General features: G+C 44.1%; 1 long non-coding RNA gene across 1 annotated transcript in view; it reads right to left on the bottom strand.

Annotated features, from left to right (window-relative positions):
• Window positions 1-302: 302 nt before the first annotated feature.
• The window catches only part of LOC108348419 (uncharacterized), a 72,986-nt gene continuing 47,222 nt past the window's right edge, over window positions 303-26,066 (bottom strand). The window contains exon 5 of the long non-coding RNA XR_001841666.3: window positions 303-427. This is a non-coding gene — a long non-coding RNA (uncharacterized LOC108348419). The remainder of the gene's footprint in view (window positions 428-26,066) is intronic.

The raw sequence follows: 26,066 nt of genomic DNA, 5'->3' as shown, positions 1-26,066 counted from the left end.
GTGCACAGAGCCTTGAAAAGTCCTAAACGTCCTCGTGAAGGTGACTTTCCAAAGTCATGGACTAGAAAACTGAAGAAGTAAGCCAACAGTAGAAGGCACTGTAATGGCCAGAGATCTAAGAAGTTCATGGGGAAATCCCCATCCGTCCCGCGTGGCAGTTGCATCTTCTCTGCCGGTTAAGAAGTTAATTCGCACGAGCCCCTTTCATTTCATTATTCATGCAACACAAATTAAATGGCTTAGCTGTTTCAATAGAGATTAATTACATTAGGCAGAAAGCACATTTCCAGTTCAGGCCATGCTTTCTACTTCATTTAATTCATTATCTCGTGTGCAATCCAGCGGCATCCAGAAGATAGCAGCTAATTTCAATCACATGTGTCTTCTTCAGCCCGTTTCTTCCAGGTCCCTCTAAGAAAACAATTACCTAGAACAAAAGATAAATGGTATGCTTAGAGCAACGGGCTTTGCTCCTCCCATTTTCCTGCCTTTATTGCTGCATTGTGTTTGCATTTTGTTTGAGTGTCCTCCGAGATATGATAAGTGGGGACATCGTGGCCTCATCCTAAATCTGCTGTTTATGCTGTTTGACAGCAGCAAATACCTAGAAAAGGTGCTGAATGACGGGAGGAGGGTAGCACATTTTGGGCCACCACATTTATGAATGGAGGCCATTGCTAATGAGAGCTTGACCAACTTGTCTCCTGATTAATGCCAAGAGAAAACTGAAGGGGTAAGCCAAGGGACTCAAGACTGGGGCAGTTGAGTACAACTTGCACCTCAAGGCTCATTTTGATTATTACAGCTCCTTTGAGACATCTTCCTCACAGACCAGGATATTCAAGGTTATAGAAAGCACAGCAATGTTATCTAGAAAGCCATCTGTGGTATGGGAACGTCACCTGCTCTAACAGGTCTCTAGAAGTTGAGGAAGGTGCTAGCATTTCTGTGTTCCTTCTCTCACAGCTGTTGGCATTCCGAATTTCCTTCATGACAATTGTCAACATTGGTTGTTACCATGCCTGTGTCACAAATTCATCATGGCTTTGTATAAGCTTAATTCAAACCCAACGTATCTCCCTGTTAATTTTTCAATATCCCCCAAAGCACATAATTGTGTATAGGAGTAATGCATCTGGCCACGGAATGCTTGACCCAGGTAGGAAGAACAGAGAAGCAGCTAAGAACTACAGCTATTACTATTAGAGCCCCAAGCATCCAAACCAGGGGGACTGCCATTGTGATTGTGAAAGATGTTGAACAGTATCTCATAACTGTTCTTGTTGAGTATTTTCTTGACGACAGTAGTCAGTTAAGTTCAAACAATATAGGCCAGGTAGTTGTTTGTATCCCAAATGTTCTTTTAATAAAAGATAATCTAGTGACACCCAATTTTATAATAAAGTTGTTTTAACTTCTCTCGGTGTCTTATTTAAATTCTCCTAACATCTGAGCTATAAGATTAGTCACTTTATTAAGAGCCCAGGCCAGTTTTGTAGTTCCCTGCTGATGGTCTACAATAAGGCCTGGTACAGGCAGAAGAAAAGCAGCCACCATAACTGTAGTAAGGACAGACGTAATGTGAATGGTTATCCCAGCCATCGAGGAGGCCTCAACATTTCCATGCGTAATCCAATAGGATGTCGGGCAATAGGGAGGGGCTCAATGGCACATAAATGCAAAAAATTGGGTCAACCCAAAAGGTATGGTTCCAGCAGAAAAGGGACCAGCCCACCCACATGTGCATTTGTTAAGCATAGTCAAAGTCTAGCATTTCTAACAATATCTTTCTGAGAGCAGATCAAGAAATAGTCCCTTCATGTCAAGTCCAGAGTAGACAGGAATTTCTATTCAGGTTTTAAACGTTCTTAACCAGCTTATCCCAGCCATGAGCTATTAGGCACTAGATTATCTTTTATTAAAAGAACATTTGGGATACGAACAAGTACCTGGCCTATATCGTTTGCACTTATCTGACTACTGTCGTCAAGGAAACACTCAACAAGAACAGTTATGAGATACTGTTCGACATCTTTCACAATCACAATGGCGGTCCCCCTGGTTTGGATGCTTGGGGCTCTAATACTAATATCTGTAGTTCTTAGCTGTTATGTCAGCTATCCCTCTCCTATGTAACCCATAGAGATGTAGTTCTATAAGAAGAAGTGTTTGTTTAAGTCCCTGAGTATCTTTTAGAGAATAGGCTCATATTTTCCATGCACTCCTCACTCAGAAATATTATCAACTCTGGGTAAAGATATGCCTTGGGGCTAAAACCGGGGTGCTGTTTAGAAATGCCTTAAGATTTCCTTCTGTATGAACTAACCAAATCCCCTGGGTTAAGGCAGAACTACCAACTTGTAGAGATAGAGAGAGATGGTTAGCAGAGACCTCCATCTTCTGAACCATCAAGAGAGCCAGGACACTGGGAACAAGAGGATCCAGAAACTTAAGTCTCCTAAATAACTTCTTGTTTCCATTCTGAAGGAGCTCTCTGTCCCATAGTTCTCCCTTGTCCTAACAGGGCAGGAATCTTTACAATTGCTGAACCCCAAGATGAAAGGATCACAAAGAGAAGAGGCTTTTTATGGATAAGACTCCCCCTTGCACCTTACAAAAGGCTCTCAGCATCTCCTGCCATTCCTGATCTCTCAGGGTACCCAGGGGAGGGAGGGAATAGCAGGGCTTCTTTATATATTTCTGCAATATCTTAAAATCGTGCTTAGATGAGCATACTCCTGACCTACAGAGCATACATAGCAAGCAGTAAACGTAAATAATCTTCCTGCTTAGTTTCATTTTGTCCCAAATTTGTATCCCTGGTATCTCGGAGGATATCCTAGATAAGATTTTCTGGGTTACTTACACCCCTGGCATTCTCTGGGGGTATCTCCATCCTGTGAGTGTCCCACACTTGGCACAGCTGTGGGAGGATGGCCAAGCCGCCTCTCCTGATTAATGCTGGAAGAACTGAAGCAGGAACCAGGGGACTCGAGGCAGCAGAACACTTGAGTGCAATTTGCACAACAAGCCTCATTTTTATGATGATAACTTCAGCAGAGGAGCCTACCTCTCAGGCCTGCATGCTTAAGGCTATATAAAGCACAGCAATATCATTTGTCTGCATAAAAGCATCTGGGGTGTGGGAAACATCATTTACCCTAACTATTCTCTAAAAGTTGAGGAAGGTTGCGGGCATTTCTGTGTTCCCCCTCACAATTGTTGCCATTCCAAATTCCCTTCTTGAGAAATATCAACGTTGGGTGTTCCCATACCCAAGTCGCAAATTCATTGAATCCTCACGTAACCTTAATTCAAACCCTAGAAGCTCATAACATTTAAAAAGGAAGATGTTGATGCCTTCTGCAGATATGCTGGATGGACACATTCCTGACCAGATGGTTTGCTTATATCTCTATGTACCTCTTCCAATGTTCTTTCCAGAAGTGGTTCTTAGAGAAGGAGCTGCTTCTCTCCTTCTCAGTGTCAGAATGCTTTGACTACTAAGTGTGAGTGTTATAATTCATATAAAATTTATCAATATAGAGGGATGAAATAAGGGACGATAGAGAGACAGTCAGATTGATTTTATATGTTCCGTTGCTCTAGAGAACTCTGCCTGAGATACCTGTAGTTCTTCTACAGGACTGAGACATCATGGGCTTTTTCCCATCCAGCTTGACATATTCATCAATATCATCTTTGTTCCGCTAATATTTGGGGGCCATGTTGGCGAGACTTAATCACGTAGCTTCTAATAAAACCTCATAGCAAACTCCTGGATCCTCTGGCTCTGACAGTCTTCCTGCCCCTTTTCCACAAGGATCCCTGAGCCTTAGATGTGGGAATCTTTAGTTGATGCAGTCATTGAGGCTGATGAACAAATTTCATAGGAGCAGGAATCTAAAGAGACACCAGACTCCCCCACCAGCTTCAAATTTAAGACTCCACAGGTTAAGGCAACTGTCTCTTGGCTCTCAGACCCAAAATATTTGCCAAAGACCTAAAAACATAGGAAACAACATTCGGGAAAAATAGAGGGGGAAGTAAATAATATTGAATAATTAATTTTCATGTTTGTTGAGAATTTTTTCTTTTTTATGGATGTCTATTAGTTCTCTGAGAATTCTGTAGGTGTAGTTTGATGATATTCAGCCACCTCCCCTAAATCCCATGTCCACCTTCTCCACACCCATTTCCCTAACCCACAAATCTTGGCTTGTTTTCTTCCTTCATTGTTTTCCATAGAGTCCAATCTGTGTTGCTATATGCTCTGCTCTCCCTGAAATGTGGCCAGCCTACCAGAGATCACATCACTAAAGAGTACTGACTTTTCCTCTCTCATCAGCTATCACAAGCCAATAGGTCCTTACTTAGAGGTAATAATTGTGTGCCTCTCCAGCATTTACAGATTTGTTTATTTGTTTGTTTGTTTGAGCTTGTGTAGGTCTTGTGCATACTGTTCACAATCGCTGTGAGTTTATATATGCCACTGCCCTGTTATAATCAAAGAACACTGTATAGACTTAGTTTTTTACAACTTACTTTAATCAGGGTTCTTAAATGCTTTAACCTCCCTTCTAGCCCATCGCTTACCAGAGGAATGGAAAAGAAAGGTTAATAGGAAACGGGTGAAGTGCACCTGCTTAGAAATAGTTCTTTGGGGGCTATTCCAATCTTTGTTGTCAGCAGACCAGTCCTCTAGCAAAACACCAACACGAATCAGAAGCTGCACTAGGCAATCACCACTCATATTTCAGCAACAGCAGTTGCATCCAGAAGAAACCTTGAGGCTCTGCCAATGAGCCAGAGATTGTGGAACCCACAAGAAGCTGCTGGATTATCACAAGATGTTCTTTGGTGAGTTACTCTCTACAAAGCCATGACAAGCAAAGATCAGCAACACGATGCAAGGCGAACCAATGTCAGTCAGCAAAGACTAACAAGGAAGGACAAGGTGATTTATAATCTTTCTAAACATCCCTTGTCCTCTCACCTCTGTGTGCTTCAACATTATTTCATGGGTATGGGATAGCAAAACATTCTTTTACCTGTGTCTGCTTCAGAAAGACATTCTTTCACCTGTCTGCCCCAGCCAAAGATCATATGACATCACTGAGTTTCCAAAGAAACCAGAAATTTCCACATCAGCATTATTTCTGTGGTATTATCCACCACCTCCAACTCTTATCCTCTTCGACCCTCAAAGACCCTTGAGCTTTTGGAGGGAGAGCCATGATATGTAAGTCCTACTTGTGGTCCAGACTTCCATAGTCCCTTCATTCTCTGTATATTGATCAGTTAAGGGCATCTGTGTCAATTGCCATCTACTTCAAGAAGTTTCTTTGATGAGGGTTGACAGGTGCATTAATCTGTTGGGATTTACTATTCACTAGGAGTCCTCTTAATACTATATCCTAAATTTAGCAGAAGAATAATAGTAAGTTCTCTCCTAGGATGTCTAACATGTCTGGCCACAGGTTCCTGGCCCCACTAACAGTGCCAGCTACAGTTTCCACTCATGGAGTCGGCCTTAGATCCAATCAGAAAGTGTTAGTTACTTATATAAGGTTCATGCCATTATGGCCTCCATGGACATGATTTTATCAGGTCAACAGGTATTATAGCATGCAAGGATCATAGCTTGCTTGGTGAGATTGATTTAAAAATAATAATAATTTTAGAGATGATCTTCTTTTGTGTTTTCAGAATGCTCCCTAGGCTTTGTGGTCTGGTTCGGAAGAGTTTTTACAGCATTGCGTTTTCCACAGTTCTAGTTCAGTCAGACTGTTTCTGGTGAACATATTTGACAGGGTAGCACCACATTGAGGCTATACCTCTGTGTGTACCATTCTAGAGGTTAAAGTAGGAAGAGTGTGAGGCCTGTCTAGGCAACCTAGCAGGACTCCTGTCTTTTAAAATAATGTACAGGCCTAGAGACATATCTCAATGTTAAAATGCTTTGCCTACTCTGCATGAAGTACACACACACACACACACACACACACACACACACACACACACACATGCACACACAGTAAAAATTAAATGTAAAAATAAATATGAATAAGATAATCTATTTTGAAAAGTAGAGTTGATGCCACTTGAGAATTTACCAGGTTACTGGAAAACTATTGTTTGCTGCATGAAGGGGAGGGTTCTTTATTGAGTAAATGTGTTTTTACCTGGCTCTAAGTGTTATGCTACGTAGTCCTGGGGTGCTGTAAGAATATCTACACCGAAATGCTGCTTTCTGAGGTTCTTGCATGATTATATGTCTGCCCTTGCAGCTTTATGTAATTGTAACTACCGCCCAAACATCACAAGGAGAAAAAAAATAACAGGAAACCATCTAAGGACAATCAAATAGCCATTAATCTGTACTCTTTCCACACAAAGTAAACATTAGCTGCAGCTCAATTAAACGCCACAGTTCGCAGATGCTCACAGTATGGCTGCCCACAGTTGTGCTCTTCTCATTAAGGTGCCTCAGAACTGTGCTTGCAGCTAGCTCCCAGTGGGGGGTGTGCGGCACAGGTAGCGGGCATGCCTGGAATTGGAAGACGTCAGCCACACACTCGTCCCAGAAAAGATGCATCAGCAGGATTTATCACCATGCTTGAGCTAGTACCTCATCCGCTACCCCCTTCTGGGCCATTAACCGCAAAATACAGAACTTGACAGAGGCAGAGACCAAAAATGCATCCCTGGGGCCTGAGCCATCTGGAAGAAACACAAGTTTGCCCTGTATCTCCTCACTGCAGAGGAAAACCCCAGGGCTTCTTCACAAAGGATGGGTTTTCTTCCCTCAGATGCTTGGGTTTTGCTTAGGGGAGCGCCATGCCATGCCTATGAAAGCTACTGAAGACCAGTTATTGGGTTTTGCGGTATTATGTTTGTATCTGTCATGCAGAGGGGTCAGAGAACTGCTAGTGGAGGTCAGTCCTCCTTTTCCACCTTGTGGGCTCCATGGATATACAGCTCAGGTGGTTCTGTGGATATGTAATTCAGGTAGTCAGGCTTGGCAGCAAGCCCCTTAGCTGCTGAGCCTTGCTCCAGACCTGTGGAGACAGGTTTTAAATAGTTCCCCCAGCACGGGAAGAGCTGGGGTAAATATTACTTCCCCTGGAAGCAAAAGCATAATGCAGAGTGCGGATATTTAGAATCTTAGACAGGAAGCCAGCCTGCTTTACCGATAACCAGAGTGAGCCTGAGGCACAACAAGCCTTGGTCCTCCTGACACCTGAAGCCAGTATTGTGTTTACAGCATCTCCCCTCCTTCCCAGGGTTGTAAACTCTTCCAAGAGGCTCCAGCACACTGAGAGGTCCTCATGAACCTCGAATGCATGCTCAAGTATCAGTTTCAGCGACCACAGTCAAATAGGCTTACTCCTGTCTTAGGAAACAGTCTCTCTTAAAAGAAGCAGAAGGGTCGTTTGAGAGCAAAAGACAGAGGCTGTGAAAATCCAGGGACCCCTCCTGGCCAAACCAGATCCTGACAGCTTGCAATGGACCTGAGGGGACAGGTTTGAAGCAGGGCCTTAGAATGTGTTGGTTCCTATTTGCTTGACATCCACTGCTATCTGATGAATGATATCACTGCCCTCTTTCCTATAGGCTATGCACTGGATGTCCTGGGGCTAAGATCCTGATGGCAGCTGCTGTGGCTTTCTCGTGCTCTCTGCCTTCTCAGTATTCACTGCCTGGAAGCAGAAGAATAATCATGAGAGACCAACTAAGAGTAGCCAGAATAGAGATTGGAATGTCTCCCAGAGGCTGCCCTCAAAGCCTTTGTTCTCAGTCTGTGGGGTACTGAGAGGAACCTCTTAGGGAGTAAGGGAAGTAAGGTTACTGGGGTGCATCCCTAATTGGGACTGTGGGTTCACACTCCTTTCATTTCTTTATTTCCTTCCTTCCTTTTTCTTCCTCCTCCTCTTCCTCCTTTCCCTCCTATTTCTCCTCTTCCTCCTCCTTCTTTTCCCCTCTTCAGTCATGGAGACACTGAGTTTCTTCATCACAAACCCCTATCATGATGCACTTGCAGCCTGGCCAGAGACCCAAACACAAAGGCCAACTGAGCACGGTCTAAAAACACCAACACTGTGAATAAAAATCCCTTCTCCCTTTTTAAAGTTGACAATCTCAAACGTTTTGTAACTCTCATCGGACAAGCCCACAACCAGCAGGCAACTTATTTGTATTCTATTTTGTGCTGAGGTAGGTTTTTACTATGTAGCTCACCCCGGCCTTTCTGCCTCCACATCCTCAGGGCTGGGGTTCCACATGTATACCCCCATGGGCAGTCAGCGGCTTACTTTTGTAATTCTAACACCAAGTTTCAGGTATAATGGCAGGAAAGAGGAAAATCCAAAAATATCTTCAAAACTACTATACGGGTCTCTCTTTACTATTATATTGTTAGTGTCAGGCTGAATTTTCTTTACTCAAAACAATCCAACTTACCAGACTGGATGCAGAAGAAATGAGGCTACCTGGGGTCCTCTGTTAACACTGAAGTAACAGAGTCCTAAAGCTGTGCTTACTCCTCACCATCGAAGCTGTCATTTGTCATGACCATTTTACATGTAATTAATGTATTATTGTCATATAAAGAGAATTAGTAAAGCACAAGCTTTGAAGTTCTCAGTTCTCATTTCTAATATGGTAAATATCGGTGGACAGAGAAATGTGTATGCAAAACCTTTTCAAAGTGCTCAATAATATTAAAAAAAAGTGGGTACTCCTATAAATTAAATGCTTGAGAGCCAGAGTTCAGGAATGTTTCCTAGACAATGCATCCCAATACCCAATCCCTAGATAATGCATCCTGATACCCAAAACGCTGGGCCCCAGATTTCCCTCACTGCTATATCCAGAATCGTCTATGTCTCTGTGACTTTGGAGCAGTGAGTAAGAATAATATTGGTTCCAGTCACAAGCCCCACTGCAGCTTCTCCTGAGCAGAGATCCTTTGACTCTGCTCTCCAGTTTTCTTATGTTGCATTAAAGAGCATCTGAAACAGTCTGGGTGCGCATTCTATGGAGAGACTTTTCCTGGCTCTCCTGAGCCCATGGGCTTAGTGATCTTTCTAAGAAAAGCCCTCCAAAGCCTCTGCTGGGGAACAGTGCTCTGTCCTCTTCAGCCTCACATGATACCCAACTCACTCCTCAGGAGGGCCGCTTCTGAACTCATTGGCAACTGCTTTCTTTCAAAATTCATTTGTCATGGTCTCATAGGTTTAGAGAGGGAGAGAAAGGAGAAGGGATATGGAATTTTACAAATTCTGTGAGTGGAATAATGTAAGGCTCCACAAGGCTAGGGATTGAAATTGAACAGGGAAGAGAAAAGAATAAACAGTTTTGTCAAGTCTGGAAAAATAAACTATCCTCCCTACAAATAGAAGGAAGGAAAGAAAAAGAGAGGAGGGGGAAAGGGAGGGAAGGAGGGAGAGTCGAAGGAAACAAAGCTCGAAAGAGGGGGGGGGGGAGAGAGAGAGAGAGAGAGAGAGAGAGAGAGAGAGAGAGAGAGAGAGCGCAAGAAAAAAGAGCCCAACTGAGGAGTGCTTAGCATTTAATAGCTGCTACCAGCAAGAGAATCAGCTTCCTTCGTCACTGTGCCCCAGTGGGTTGTCCTACACTATGCCTAGACAGGCTATACCACGTAAACCCAGTAGGTTTAAAACTGAAGTACAGAAAGCCAGGAGGGAAAAGTGGTAGGGGGTATAGGCTTACAGGCTGTGGTCCAGCTAGCCCAGTGATGGCCGTCTACCAGTAGAAGGTCCAAGAATCCAGTAGACGAGGTTGGTCTTTAGTCTCTGCCAGAATCCTGAAGAAGTAGGCTGCAAGGCCAGTGAAGGTACGGTCTTGCCAATAAGAGGGAGGGCAAGCAGGTAAAATAAGAAGCCTGCCTTCTTCCAGGTCCTTAATATTTGCTGCCAGCAGAAGATGTGGCCAAAGTCAGAGGTGTACCTTCTCACCAAACAGATCCAGATTAGAAGCAGATCTTCCAGCTTCCAACTGTTTAATTAAACAAAAATTCCCACAGGTATGCCTAGCCAGTTTGGGGTTTTAGTCAATTCCAGATAGAGTCAAGTTGACAACCAAGAATAGCCATCACAGTATTGCAAAGGAGGGGTTAGAGAACTGGGTTTATTTCAAAACTCACGTGTACATATGAAATTCTCAATGCCCGCCCCCCAAGATTCTTTTAAAGCTGCAGTGTTTTATGTGTACGAGTGTTTTGCTTGCTTGCACGTATGTATGCACACTACATACCCGCCATTGCCCGCTGAGGTGGTAAGAGGGTGCCAAGGGTACTAGAACTAAAGTGGAGGATGCTTAGGAAGTACCCCATCTTTGCTACAAATAACCTGGGTCCCCTGTCAGAGCAACAACTGCTCTTAACTGCTGAACTATCTCCCCAGCCCTCCAAAAGATGTATAAAAAGTGAGACAACTATGTTTTTATTCTATTAAAAAATTATTGTCTGGTGAGTCCAGTGGAGTGAATGTAAGTCCTAAGGGGAGCACTTGGGAGTAGGAGGCAGGAGGATTACAAGTCATGGACTAGTCTTAGTTATACTCTGAGTTTAAGGCCAGCCTGGGCTAGATCATGAGAACTTGTCTCAATAAACAAAAACAAAAAGCAAGCCAAACTCTAGGGTGGTGTAGAGGAAGATCTCTTTCCTAACATGAGCAAGACTCTAGATTACGTACGCAGAGCAGCAACAACAGAACAGAGCGATTACAGAGGCTGGAGAGGTGGCTCAGTGACTACGAGCTCTTGGTGCTCTTACAGAGGACCTAGGTTTAAGTCCCAGCACTGACAATATTCTGTAGGTTCAGTTTCAAGGGATCCAGCGCCCTTTCTGGTCTTCATGAATATACATGTGGCACACCTGTTTGCATATCAGACAGAAAACACACACACACACGTAAAGAAAAGTTAAATCTCTTTAAAAGGCAGTTACATGGTAAATGTTGAAAGTGACATTTTGAGTCCTCACTCTCCCTTTAGAGAGCTTATGATGACATCTAATGTTCAGGTACAGTGACTCTGTTAGCCTACATAGATCTGCCTTTCTCCCTCCTGCCTGCTGCTTTTGATATTAAAATATTCATTGTAGCTAATACACTTTCATTATCGGTCACCCTGGATTCTTTTCGAAAACAAGCTTCTCAGACAGACCTGATGGACTCCTTCAGGCATGGCTTTGTATGAAGAGGAGAGGATGCTGGGGCAGGACAGCCCGTGAATACTTGGTACTGACACAGCTTCCTTGGTCCACTGATGCAGCTTCTTGGGGCACAGCACATTATCAGACAAGTGCCAAGGCCTCGATGAGGAGGATAATGGGAAGGCAAGACCAATGGGAAGCTATCATGCCTTTGTTTGTTTATGCTTCTCAGGGTCATGTTCTCTTACAGAAACTGGAATAATGATGGCTTCAACGGCTTTTAAGAAAGGCACTGTGCTTCTCATTCGGAATGAGTGCCAGTGATCCAGGGCATGGCTGAGGTTAGGCCGAGTCATCTATTGCAGGGAGACAGAAGTCCTTGCTTTTCCATTAGCACTCAAGCTTTTCAGGTGCGCTGTGTCCACCGAGCCTGGAGTCTAGGAAGGGTCTGGCCCTCTGGTGGGTTCCTCTCTAGCTAATGAGAAGCGCTTAGATGCTCTCTCAGTACAGTACCTTATTGTATTTGGAGATAAACAATAGCTGAAATATTTACATTTGAAACCCAAACATTTTGACAACAATTGCAGCTGCTAAATGAATTATGAAACCTGTGAAATCAGACGCTGACAGACAGAAGACAAGCAGATTGCGGCTGGGAAGGAAGGCTCCTGGCTTCTGCTGACTGGCTAATGCAGGTTTCCAAGGAAGTAATTCGATATAGCCATGATTTGTAGAGGAGTTTGATTTTTTTTTTCACAAGATACATTTAATTGCTCTTTGATTATGCCTGTCTGACTGCCATTATCCTTCAGCTGACAAGTTACCAACTTAGGCGAGCTATTGCCTTGATGTAACTCTTGGGAGATTATGCCCTGTGTATCTGGGTTAATAGCCAGCAAAGAACATTGGTGTTCAGGAAAGGAAATGTTTCCCTCTGTTTTCACCAACCTTAGGTATACAGCTAGTTCTCAGATACATTAGCTAATCAATAATAAAGCATGCATTTCTTCATGTCTTTGAAGGATTTTGAACATTTTGGTCAAAGTACATGGATACCCGGAGAGCCCAGCATTGAGGCTCTCTCTTATGGAGTAGAACTACAAGCCTTATAAATTGAGAGTCATGGCTGAACAAGGTGGCACACATCTTTAATTCGAGCACCCAGGAGGCAGAGGCCAGTGGATCTCTAAATTCAAGGCCAGCCTTGTTTACCTAGTGAGTTCCAGGACAGCTAAGACTATAGAGAGAGAGACCCTGTCTCAAAAAGCTAGAAAAAGAAAGAACAAATAAATGGAGAATTGTGTTTAAGGTTAACCCTTCCTAGAGAGTTTGTTCTTCATTTGCAAAACAAATGTTTCTTGACTATAAGACTAAAAACCCAGAAGACCCATGTGTGAGTCTCCTCCTTAAGTCTTGCTAATGGACTGACTTGGGACTGAGTTACCTTTATTTCTCTCAATACAGTAACTTGCCGAATAGCAATGAGAAGCCCAGAATGTAATTTTAATAATGCAAGGAAAGGAACTGACTGCTTAATAGAAGTGGTCGATCTAATGACAATGAGAGGTTTGAAGAGAGCTCTGAAATAATTGACCTGAAAGAGGCCACTAGTCATGGAAACTTGCAGAAAGGAAAGCACCAGATATAACCAATATTTTTCCAAAGTAACCTGTTTGCTTCAAACTGAGTCCTGACCATAGATATAGATTAAAAACCAAAGAATGGCATCAGTTAAGAAAACACAGACAAATGGCACTAAGCAGGGTCTGAGATGAACCTACCATTATCAGAAGGCAGAGGCAGTGTCAGGGTCATAAGAGTCCGTGGATATGTGGGAAGTCTGTAGACACATGTGTCTCAGAGACACAGGCTGAGTGCTTGATCCATAGCCAAGCACTGCCTCCCGTTCTCCATCAAACTCCACTACATACAGGAAAGTTTCCTCAGTACCTTCTTCTCTCCATGCAAGGGGGAATGTGTTATCTCTGCCGGCTTTCAAAACTAGCAAATATTTACTGCTAAAAAGAAAGACGAATTACGAAACCTTTTTCTGTTAGAGGCTGCTGATTCCTCCTGGGATTGCCGGAGAGCCCGCAAAGAGGTACTGCCAACTCAGAAAAGCCACGGCAGTTTAATTAGATTTACCATAAGGAAGATGTGTGTATGTGGGGGGGGGGGGTGATGGGGATGGGGTATGGGATGCTTCTATATTAAGAAACCTGAATGATGGCATGAGCAAATAACAAATACCCGGCAAGTGAAAGCAGTGAAGAACACAGCCGTTGTCTATAGGGTACTATTTGCCTCAGTGCTTATGGGAGTTGAATGTACACGTAGACAGGAGAGCCACAAGCCCCGCCTTATAACATGTGAGCAGGCAGCCTATCTCCAAGAAAGACTTTAATTGATTGTGCTTCTGGTCGAATGAGAAATAAAAGCATGCTTCTATGTACTACAGAGAAAACATGCCTGGCTTCTCCAAACATTTTGATAGTAGATGGTTTCCATCACTGAGATAGCCTACCATTCTCCCCCTTGATCTCCACAAATGAAAATCTCACGAGGCTGTACCATATTTATTTGTATGCTATTCTCTTAGAAAAGGTAGAAAGGAAGAAGCAGGCACAAAAGAGCACACAGCAAAGGAATGAGTGGGAGTGGGTCTTCTATTTCACCGGCAGGAGAGCAGGGTGGGAGGACTCACCATTCACTTCTCTGCCTGCTCTAGGAACCAGAAAGCCTTGAGCATCTACAACTCTCCCTGGGACTCAGTTATCCCATCTCTAAATCCAACAGCCCACAGACATCGACCGGAAGATCCTAATGAGTTGCTGACTCCTGGGTGTCTTGGGATTCAGAAAGGAAGGCTTACACGCTTCCAGAAGTTAGACAAAGCTGGCAGATCCCGAACAGCATGGAGAGGCTTCAGAGATCCCCCTTATTGACTCTCAAACGGTAGAGACTCAACACATCAAAATGCTGAGACAATCAGGTCCAGGAACAATCCGGTTAAGATTTGCAAGCAAAAGGAGAGTCCCTGTAGGAGGCAGCTTAGGTCTCTAAGCCAGGCTGTGCCAGCCACCACAGAGCTGGGCAAGGGCAGGCTATTGACAGTACAGTACAGTGCCAAGGGTGTCCCCGCATGGCTCCAGAAAGGAATCTCTTGGACAAGAAATGAGTTGCACCCTGGTGGCTTTGCACCCCATCTAAAAGTACCCCAGAAATAAGGGCTTACTTACAACCTTTGTTAGTGTGAAGTCACTAACAAAGTCAGGACAAGTGGCTTCAGGGTACCACAAGCCTTTGCTGACTATTTTTTATCAAGGTCACTCTAGACATGACAGACTTAGGCTGACCATCCACTGCTGACTTTTGATGAGTTCTATCTGGTCCGTGGCTTCTAAACTCTTTTTATGGGTCAGCTTACTCTCTATAAAGATTCCAAGGTGGGAAAGTGTTTTCATAACCCCCTAATTTGCAAGTAAAAGCCTTAAAGGAGATTTCCTCAGAAGGATCCTGCCTGTGCCAAAGACAGTCAGAGACAAACAGGAGAGGGCATCAGGGACCAATGGACCTGTCCCCCAGTAAAAAGGAAATAGGTGTGTACGTCCTGGACACAGGGAGCAATTCTTTTCAGACCTAATGAAGACCTGTCGGTCTGAGTCTTTGTCTTCTATTTTTGGAGAATTTAGACATGTGAGTCACTGAAAGGTGGCTGTCCCCTTTAGTTACTGGTTTCTACATAAAGGATAAAGCATCCGACATAAAGCAGGCGGCACTCCCGACTCTGTGGATTTATTAAGAAGACCCCGCAGGCGAGTCATAAACTCTGATCGAGTTGGCAGTTCCAGCTGTGTAATTGATATCCGATGTTTTCTATCGACTGCTGTGCAAAGCTTCAACTTCTGTCATAAAAACAGAGCTCCTGTTTCTTCTGCAGGAAGATGCCAGAGGATGCTGCTAAAATAAGGTCCACCTTTCCGTAAGTTCCCAGAGAGCCTTGGGAAAGCCCCTAGCGAATCCTTCCTGTAGACTCGCTTCTCCTTAAGTCACTTGCACATTTGGCCTTGTTATCGGTGATTCTCACCCTTCTTAATGCTGCAACCATTTTACCACAGTTCCTCATGTGGTGATGACCCCCCACCATAAAACTGACTTCATTGCTCCTTCCTAACTGTACTTTTGCTACTATTATGAATTATTAAGGTAAATCTCTACTTGTTCTCCATGGTCTTGGGCGAAGGGTCTGTAAAAGGGTCATTTGTCCCCAAGGGGCCATGACCCACTGCTCTACACGACTGTCTTTCGTATAAGACGCAGGATATAGACAACACAGTTTGACGAAGGTACTAAAGAACAAATAAGAGGGGCAGAAGTGTTGGAAAACATGGGAGTCTCTTGTTTTCCTCCCCTCCCTCTTGAAGAGAGGCTCTGTGCAGAGAACAAAGACCAAACACTGCGTGATTTCACAGGCACTATTTCCTCATGATACACAATAGACCTGCAGGTTTTAAACTTCAGAAGGGGAAGTGTGCGAAAACACCTTGAGATTTGCCAGTTCCCCGGCTGAGCTGCGAAAGACAAAAACAGGAGCTTTTGTAGGCACAGGGATGACAGCTTCAACAAAGACTCAGCCTCAGCCCAAGGTGATACATCTCAAAAGACATTCTCCGCGCCAAAGGCTTCAGGCTCCACAGAGGCAATATTGATAAAAGCCTTATCACCATGATTGTTTATCCCCAGCTACACCCTAGACTGCTGACGACTGCGCTCCCAGGGCTTTCCACACTGAGTTCTGTTTGGCAGATTAGATCTCCGGTTTCCTCCCCCCCTCCCCCTCCTCCCTTTCTCTCATTTTCCTTCCACAGCCATTTGCCTATGGTAATATTACGGCTCTTGGAGGAGTGTTAGTGAGGAAATTCCGAAATTACTTTTGCTAAGGGGGGGGGGGATAGTGTGAAGACAGAGTAAAGACCTCAATCAGGATATTTTTCAGGCCCTTGGCAGTGCAGGGCTTGCCCCAGCTCAGATTTCTCCTTGGTGACTAGTTATCGCCTGAGTATGCTCGCCTGAATATGCTCGCCAGCATGCGCACTGCCTTTTGGGTGAGGGCGTGGGGACTGTGGTCATGCTTTCCTTTGTTGGTGCGCATGCGTCTTTTGCTTGCAGATCCAACAGGTACCTGGGTTCTAGTCGTAACTACCTCCATGGTAAAATGGGAAATGCCAACACTTGCGTACTGTTCAGTACTTCCTTAATTTCCTATCTCTCCTCCCCCCTTCTTTTCCTCTTCCTCCCATGTCTCAGCACCCCTGCCTCCTTTCTTTCTTTCCTTCTCATTTTACTGCTGAATTGAGTTCCTTTTCAAAGGGACCGAGACTATGTCCATTAACATTCATCTGCATTGTTGCTGTCCTGAAACTGCTCTGGCATCCAGCAGCGACGTCACCTGCGCATCTGTTGCCACAGCAACAGCCATACATTCCCAGTCTACCTTTGGTTCAGCTCCCACCTTCACTTGGGAGCAGTTACATCACATTTCAAATAAAAGGCAGACCCTTTCTGCCCCCTTCCTCTTCTCCCTCCTCCCCTCATTTCCGTTGTCCCAATAAAACTCCTCCGTGTGTTGGCCTGGTGTGGTTTGTCAGGACTCGAGCCACGATTTCTATCCCAACACGCATGGGTTGCTATTCAACAGCTGCTTATGCCCCCACCCCATAGTCCTCGCCCATCGTCTCTGGCGGACATAGACTGATGCAAATACTTCCGTGCCACTTCTGCTTTCTACCTAATCCTACTTTTCTTTCTTCTTCCTCCCCTCTCCAGTCTTCCCCACTCAGGTCAACCCCTTGCCCACTGAGAACACATCTTCACCACACATGGCATGGTTCGATACAGTTCTTCTCACGGCTCCTGGTTCACTATAGGACTTCAGTGAATGTCACTGAGATGTTTCCTTGCTCCTTCTACTTTTCCAAGGATCTGAACAGAGAATGCACTCAGTTGGCAATGGATAGTACAGAAGAAAATGCACTCAATGGTTTCATTTAAGTCATGGAGCTTAGAGATTTGAGGAAAGAGGGAGTCACAGGTTTGTGACAAATGGGGGGAGGGGTGCCCGTCTAACAAGGATATGGACAAAAGGAAACTCTTATATACTATTCCTTGTCTTGCAGGAAGTAGGCTATCTCCTTCTTGTGGAAGGATGGAGAATAGAAAAAGGCCAAGGATCTTCATAACATTGTGTCCTTGAAAACAGACAAACCATTTCCGATAGAGGTGACTATTGGTTATAGCATGCTAAGGATGTTTTCCCCCCCGAGGACGCAGACCCAGCAGCTCTTCCATGGAAACAAAACCCTAGCCGGAAACCATATGTTTCTGCAGGGGCCCTTCTCTTTTCTGTTGCACGCGGTATACACCTGATTTGATGAGTTTCACTATATGTCTGCTAGTTGAAGTGCGTTTTTATTTCGCTTGCTACATGCTTAATAAACTCACTCATTTAAGATTAAAAATCAGAGCTATCATAAGTCACCCCCTAGGTGGAATACAGCCTATCAGAGAGAACAAAAGCTTCTGCCTTTCAACTTAGAGCCTGGCTGTCCTCAGGGCTGTTCTATTTGAGGTCAAAGGGATGGGCATAATGGCATTAAGGCATTATGGTATGCTTTGTGTGGTTTCCATTAACCCCATATTCACCATATCATTGTTCCCAGGAGATATTGTATGTGTATTTCCATAAGATCTTTTCCCCCTGGGGACCTCTAGCCTTACTGCACAAGAGCCTCTCTTCGGGTCTGCTAAGGACTGTTAATCATCCTTAGCTGCTACTGGAGGCTTTCAGAGGCTCTTCTGAAGGGATAAGGAAGGAGAGAGATGCTTTTCTCTGGCCAGATACTAGCTACAGTTAGAAGAAAGCATACAAGTCCCAGCCCCCAGCAATCACTTCCATATTCCCTTCTCTCTGGTGGTAGGTTCCTAAAGGGAGCAGGGACATCTAAGTTGGTGAAACATCAGGCAAACTTCTGCAGGCCTAGAAGGAATCAGCAAGGGGATCTCATGAAACAACTATGCTTTTCCTTATCTTGCTGCGTTCTATGTCTGGCTCCTGTTTTTTTTTTATCTTAGTGGGTATTTCATTTGCCTGGGTAGAAACATCCCTGCTAACCACCCTGTCTTAAGCAAAAGGGGACCCATGGTTTTGCCCTTTCAGAAAGTCCGGAGGCAGACTGTTTGTAGGTGATAACAGACTGCTAGGTTCAAGCTCACTTTGCACTTCTTGCTTTACCTGTAGAGTCCCTCTTCTCTGCACAGAGAAAGTTGGCTTCCTCCTCAGACATCGCATCAGCACACAGAGCAGGAAGGAGGAGCTGTTGGATACTGAGTCACCTGGGATACTCTCCCCGGGAGAAAAGACAACTCCAGGACAAGTACTTCTCTGTCGCAGTGTCCCATGCATACATCTCAAGGAGGACAGGATGCTACCATGCCACATGAGGTCTGGACATCTTGTACGAGCCTGCTCCTTAATTCCGATTTCACTTTCTCATAGCGGCTTTGCTTGATGACTCAGCACCCCTAATTCTCCACCGTACTCAGCATATCTCACCAGACTGAATGGCAGGTCTGACAAACCACCTCATGCAGATTAAAATACATAGCTATCTAGAGCTTCGGTTTCAAACACGCCTCGGTAAAGCCGTCAAAGTCTCAAGGTCACCTCTCCCCATTCATCCGGTACCACTATCTCTTCCCCATTGCAGACGCTGAAGTGTCTGTGGACAGTTGTCACTACCACTGTGAATGCCACTTGTCACTACCATAAAGAATCTAGGCTCTGCTCAGTCCTCCACAGTCCAGATTCTGCCTCCCTCCTGCAGTTTGCTCATCTGAGTGCTTTTCTGGTTCTATCTGTCTTTGATTGTCCCCGGGGGTACCATCAGGGACCCAGATAGGAGACATAACTGCTCCCCACACCTTTGGTTACAGATTCCCACCCACAGCTAGAGTTAATTCCCTTCGGAAACAAATTCCAGACAATTATGTGCAGGTAATTGTTCAGTTGCAGCCTCTCTTCTCGGGGCTGTCTTCAAGCAGGCTTCCTAGTGTTGGGCTGCTTAAGGGACAGTGTGTCAAGCCATTATTACAAAGAAACAGGAGCGCCAGCGGGATTTACGCTTCCATTTCAAGGTGGGGGAAAGGTGATTCCCTTTAAATATATTAGCCTCTACTTCTATAAAATAGATTATAATCCAAGGTCACAAAGAGAAAGATCTAGATTTCCATAGTCCTAAGTGTTCCCACTAGGTAGGCCAGTAAGGGATTTTCAGACTTTAATTGTAGAACACTTAGGCACTCACTATGACTCTGACGATATGGAAAAGCACAAAGAATATAGTCAGTCCTCAGAGAATTTGCAACAAAGGGACACCTGATAGTGTCTTCTCCCTGCCCTTCTCAACCAAGATGCAACACTTGGCAGAACACTGCGAATCAGTTCTCTGCTGCACTCTCGGTGCCAACCCAGGTCACTGTGGGCTTGGGGTGGGGTAGGCTAGGACCAAGCAAATAGTCACTCACACTGTTCTGTACTTCCTGTGGCCAAGAGAAAGAGTCCCCAGGAGACAGGCTCTCAGGCCAACTGCCAACTCACCTTGTGACATGTGACGTGGCACAAATTGTTGGATGCCATAGCCTTGTTATCCACATCTGAAATATGGGTGGATGATTTAGGTCTATCTTTAGCTAAGATAAAATATCTGCTGTACGGACTTTGTTCCAGGAATGTTTGGGACCTTTAGGACCTGAAACTGAAGGTTTCAGATATATGGTACAGTTGTTGCAGTCCACAAAGTAGAAATCAAAGGATGGGGGACTTCAAAATCAGGAAGGATACTGTTCTTGTATGGGGGTGGTGGGTGAACAAGGATACTGTTTAACTCCTCTTATCCCAGTCTGCTCTTGTGTGGTCCCCACTGTGACCATACTTCTACCAAGCTACAAATGCTGGAGTGCAAATTCTTCACTCCCCATGGCACTTACTTCCTCTTCCTCCAGTCAAAAGGCCAAGCCCTCCTGAGGATGCCCGAGTATCTGCGGTCTTCTGCTCCATTCCTCCACCCCATCCACTTGCAATCAGGGCAGATTTGAAAGTATGGAGCTATCAGTCACCTATGTCACAGTGGCAGTAGATAGATGCCCAAGGGCATGCACCGTGTTAGGAGCTACAGAACCTGTCAACTCTCTTCTCTGAGCCTTTCTGGGAAAAAGGAATCAACACTCCTGTGTGAAACCACACACCCAAGTCAAACCATCTGCTTGCTGCTTCCTTCCCTCTTTCTCTCTCTTTCTATTTTATTTCCCTCATTTCAAAGGTGAACAGAAATCACTTGGCTTGATGTGAAAACACAACGAGGCTGTCTGATTGCAAACACCAATCCCCTCCCTTCGACTCCTGGCTACTTCTGTGATGAGGAGGGAGGAACCTGGGAGTAAAATGGGTGGCAACCTCCCTCTTGTAGGGGAAGCAACAGAGAGGCTTGGGGTGGGGTGAGGCCAGAGGAGTCTTCACTTTTGAAATAAGCACTTAAGGAAATGGGATGTGTTCAGAGAAGGGTTCTAGAACTAAATAAGATTTTGATGGGAAGATGCCATGGTTGATTTCTGATGTCTGCTATGGCTCTGGTTAAGGGGGAAAAATATCACAAGTATTCTCTGGCTGTGCAGACTCCAACTGGATGCCCTTAAACAGAATAAGTTTAAGCTTCAAAGGAAATAAACCTTGATAATACAGTCTTCTTTATCTGATGCTGACTCAGGGTTAGAACTTTGAATCTTAAAAGTTATTTATGGCAGGAGAACTTTTGAATAAATACCCACATGCCACTCGAAATGAATGGACCATGGCTTCTGAAGTTCCTTCACAAAGGCTTACACACTTTGTTATCAGTAACCCTTTTATCTGCCTGTCTCATCTTTACCTCAATGCTTTTTCTTCAACAAGACAAGATGGCTGAAATGCATGGGTACAAATATCGCATGCTCTGGAAGATTAACAGTCTGTGTGTCCTGTGAAGGAGACGTGACATGCTTAAGGTATGGAAAGGGAATTAGTAAAACCCCCCTAATCAAGAATCCCATACCTCATCACTCTCTTCTTCAATGACACACAGGAAATCAAACAGTTGCAAAATTTAAAAAGCCTGATTGACTTTAGCTGGCAGGCCTACTTGACAAACACAGGGCCAAGCAGAGTCCATAGCGGGAAGTAGAGAGCACAAGACAGAGACCCAAGAAGGAGGACCAGGAAGTGTCTCTCAGGGTTTGCTGTCATGCTCAAAAGAGAAGTAGATGAGATGAGATGGAACTACTCTGAGATTCCATCTCACCCCAGGAGGGATGGCTATCACCAAGAAAATTGACAAGGAGGAGGAGGAGGAGGAGGAGGAGGAGGAAGAGGAGGAGGAGGAGGAGGAGAAGGAGGAAGAAGAAGAGGAAGAGGAGGAGGAGGAAGAGGAGAAGCTGCAGCTTGGTGAGGATGCAGGGGAAAAGTAAAACTTATTTGCTGATGGCTGGGGTATAGTGCAGTAAAGCCATTAAGAAAATCAATTTGGAGGTTTCTTCAACTATTTAAATTAATACTAACATGTGACCCAGCTCTACCATGCCTGGGCATGTACCCAAAGGACTTCTTATCTTATACGAGAGATACTTGCTGACCCACATTTATTACCTCAGCATTCATAATAGCAAAGGAATGAGATGAAACGAAATGTTCATCAGGAGATGAATGGCATTTCAATCAGCTGCAAAAAAAAAATTATGTTTTCAAGAAAAGGAATGACTGAAAATTATTAAACTATGTTAGATGATCCAAACTCTGAAAGATAAAACCATGTTCTCATAGATGAGTGCTAGCTTTTGATGGATGCATGTGTTGGCTATGAAACTAGACAGGTCAACAGAGAGGACAAAGGGCAGCTGAGGGAGGAGGGGAGACATGGAAGTTATCTGTGGAAACAGAGAGGAGACCAGTAGGAGTGGGAGGGTGTGATGAATGGAGACAAGAGGGAGGCAAAAGGGGACAGATCAACAGAAACAAGCGTGTGCCTTAATAAACCTAGCATTTTGTATGGCAAATAAAAACATTTAATAAACTATGCCTGGTGTGAAAACATACATGAAATTAGCATGGCCATAAACTCAGGTTCATAACCTGTTTCTTTCATTTTGATAGATGCTCCCATGAAATATTCTATACTTGAAAAATCAGAAAACAGTCAACAAATTTAAACAACTCTTTGCTTTAAAGATTTTGGTGTTCCACAGGCAAAATTAACACTGAAGTGCTGTGTGACTGCCACTGGCAGTCTTGTTTGTCATGTGACTAACTCCTTCCTTTGTTCAGCATTTTTAGTTCAGAGTCAGCTTCCTGAGAACTCTGTGGCCAGGCTTGTAACAATTTCTCGATATTCTTTTTTATAGTGCAAAATGCCTTGACTGTACCAAAAGGGGACAGCAGAGGTTAAAGCTATCAAGCAAGGGGCATTAGCACAGGTCATATAGCTTGGGCCTGGCAATCAAGGGGTAAGAATGACCTCAGTCACGTTATATAACCTGTCCACATATTCCTTGATAAAATGTTATCATATTAACCTCTTCACACCTTTCCTGTGAGTTAACAGGATTCCCCTCCTCCATCTTTACAAGCATCTGTCAACAGTTGTTTTTCTTAGCCATTATGATTGGGGTGAAAGGAAATCTCAGAGTACTTTTAATTTGCATTTCCCTCCTTGCTAAGTGTGATGAACATATGGAGATTACATTGAGAAGTTTTTATTTCTTCTTTTAAAAAGTCTTTATTCATAGCCCACTTTTAATGGACTCATTTATTTTCTTCTTTGTTTTCTGAGTTAGTTATACAGTCTGGATATTAATCTTCTATCAAAACGTGTAGCCAGCAAAATCCTTTTCCATTCTGTGGGCTTCTCCCTCACTAACTGATTGTTTCATTTGCTGCAAAGAAGTAATTTCCTTTTGAGTTTCTACCTGTCAACTGTTTGTCCTTAAATTCTGGGCAACTGAAGTCCTATTTTTTTTTTTGGATTTTTTTATTTACATTTCAAATGTTATCCCCTTTCCCCCCTCCCAACTACCCACTCCTTCCTAACTCCCTGCTCTGACATTCCCCTACACTGGGGGGTCCAGCCTTGGCAGGACCAAGGGCTTCTCCACCCTTTGGTGCCCAACAAGGCCATCCTCTGCTACATATGCAACTGGAGCCATGGCTCTGACCATGTATGCTTTAGATGGTGGTTTAGTCCCTGGGAGTTCTAGTTGATTGGTATTGTTGTTCTCATGGGGCTGCAAACCCCTTCAGCTCCTTCAATCCTTTCTCTAACTCCTCCAATTGGGACCCCGTTCTCAGTTCAATGGTTGGCTGTGAGCATTTGCCTCGGTATTTGTCATGCTCTGGCACAGCCTCTCAGGAGACAGCTATATCAGGCTCCTGTCAGCATGCACTTCTTGGCATCAGCAATATTGTCTGGCTTTGGCGGCTGGATGTATATGGGCTAGATCCCCAGGTGGGGCAGGCTCTGAATGACCACTCCTTCAGTTTCTGCTCCACACTTTGTCTCCGTATCCTCTCCCATGAATATTTTTGTTCCCCTTCTAAGAAGGACTGAAGCATCTGCACTTTGGTCATCCTTCTTCTTGAGCTTCATGTAGTCTGTCAATCGTATCTTGAGTAATCCAAGCTTTTGGGCTAATATCCACTTATCAGTGAGTGCATACCACGTGTAGTTTGTGTGTGTATGTGTGTGTGTGTGTGTGTGTGTGTGTGTGTGTTTAGAGTCCTTTGTGCATCTATATCTTGTAGGCTACTAACTACTTATTTTTTTCTAGCAATTTGGGTGCTTCAGGTTTCAACTCAACATTGCCATGAACACAAATGTATCAGGCAATAATCCCTTTCCATAAATCCACTGTCCGATTGAAGAGAATCCACGACTGACAAAATAGAGCAAATACAAAATTCTACGTTTGCTGTGGTGTGATAATTGACACTCCCATACTTATCACATGCTTAACAACAGCAAATCTTCTTTTTGGTGACAGTACAGCCTGGATTTAGAGTTAGGATCTCATGTGAGGTGGGGCTAGCATTGCTGTCTTTCGAGAATGGTTGGAAAAGGGATCGTGACGTGTCCATGCATTGTCAGATATGGCCGAAAGGATACTGCAGATGCTACACTGCAAGCCCCACCCCCTCCTACTCAGAGTCTACTGGTGAGCTACGACAAGAAACAGCTGAGCTGGCATTGGTTCCTAGTGTTCCATAGGCTAGAAGGGCAGATGTCTTGGTTAGGGTTTCTATTGAGGTGATTAAACACCAGGAGCAAGAACAAATTGGGGAGGAAGAGGTTAATTTGTTTTATGCTTCCACATCACTGCCCATCACTGATGGAAGTCAGGACCAGACAGCAAAGCAGAAATCTAGAGGCAGAGGCCTAGGTAGATCGGTCCTATTTATTGCCTTGGTCCTTATAGCTAGCCCAGCCTGCTTTCATATAGCACCCAGGATCACTAGCCTCAGGGTGGTCCCACTGACTGCCTGTTGGGCCCACCCACATCAACCACTAATTAAGAAAATGTCCTATAGTCTTGTTTATGGCCAGATCTTAAGGAGGCATTTGTTTTTCATTGAAGGCTTCCTCTTCCCCAGTGACTTTAGCTTGTGACAAGGTAACATAAAACTAGGCAGTTTAGTAGATATTACCTGTTCATCTCATGCTACTGCAAAGTCGATAGAGATGAGACACAGGTAACACCTTTTAAAGCCTCCACATTTTATTAGTCAAAGCTGATCGCATGGCCACACCTAAAGTCAAAGGGCTAGTGAAGTTCACACCAACCCCAGGAACTGTGTAAGATTGTAAGGAGTCCTGCACAGGGTTGAACACAGTAAGCATCCTCCCACTGCTGTCCTTCAAAATTCTTCCACTGTCCTTTAGTCCCTTAGCAATCTGTTTGCTCAGCTATAAATACCAATTATAGGATTACCATTACAGAATAAGAAGGACCCCACGAGAAGCCACGTCTCACCAATTGCTTGGGTATGTTTCCAAAGCAGCAAAATGTCTTGAGAAATAAGGCTTTCCTCCCTGCATCCCAGGCATCGATGACATCATCCTTCAGCCCACACTAGCACTGTACGGTACTGACAGGATATTAGCCGTGCAGGTGATGTGGTTTCTAGCAGCCATATAAAAAGTATTCAAAAGTGTTCAACAAAACCATCCAATGATATTGATATTACATTTAATCTTTATTCTTCATACAGCTTCAAAGTTGATTGTATTTCATGCCATGGTAGGTCTTAATTAAATTCATTCATATTTCAAAAGCTCGTAGCCATGTATGGTTACTAGCTATCATACCAGAGAGTAAACCCTACATTGCACCCTTTGCTTGTGATAGTTACTGTCTCCTCTCTCCTTTCTGTGAGGATGAATGCATTTACTTATATCTCTCCCACAGTAACTGTGACATTTGGTTACACAACTTCATTTTATTGCCTTTCTGTGTGCTGGGACCAAGCACACAGTAATTAAACACCGAATTACATACCTAGCTCACGGTTGCTTACCTTAATCTATATTTGAACAGGTTTTCGAAACAGCCCTCCCCCCCCCCAAAAAAAAACATATTCTACTCTTTAGAGTAAGAGTTAAAGAAATAAAATTTATTTCTGAGGCACAAACCAAGTAATTTGCAGAGTAAACTTTACATTCCCAGCAAGTAGGCAACCTTACCTTGGGCTTCCTTGATTCACTCTAAATAAAATTTAAGGAGCAGTATAACTTACAACGTAACACACACTCAA

This window comes from Rattus norvegicus, chromosome 16 (assembly GCF_036323735.1).
Source record: "Rattus norvegicus strain BN/NHsdMcwi chromosome 16, GRCr8, whole genome shotgun sequence".
NCBI classification, from domain to species: domain Eukaryota; kingdom Metazoa; phylum Chordata; class Mammalia; order Rodentia; family Muridae; genus Rattus; species Rattus norvegicus.
This window is presented reverse-complemented; position numbering and strand designations above follow the sequence as displayed.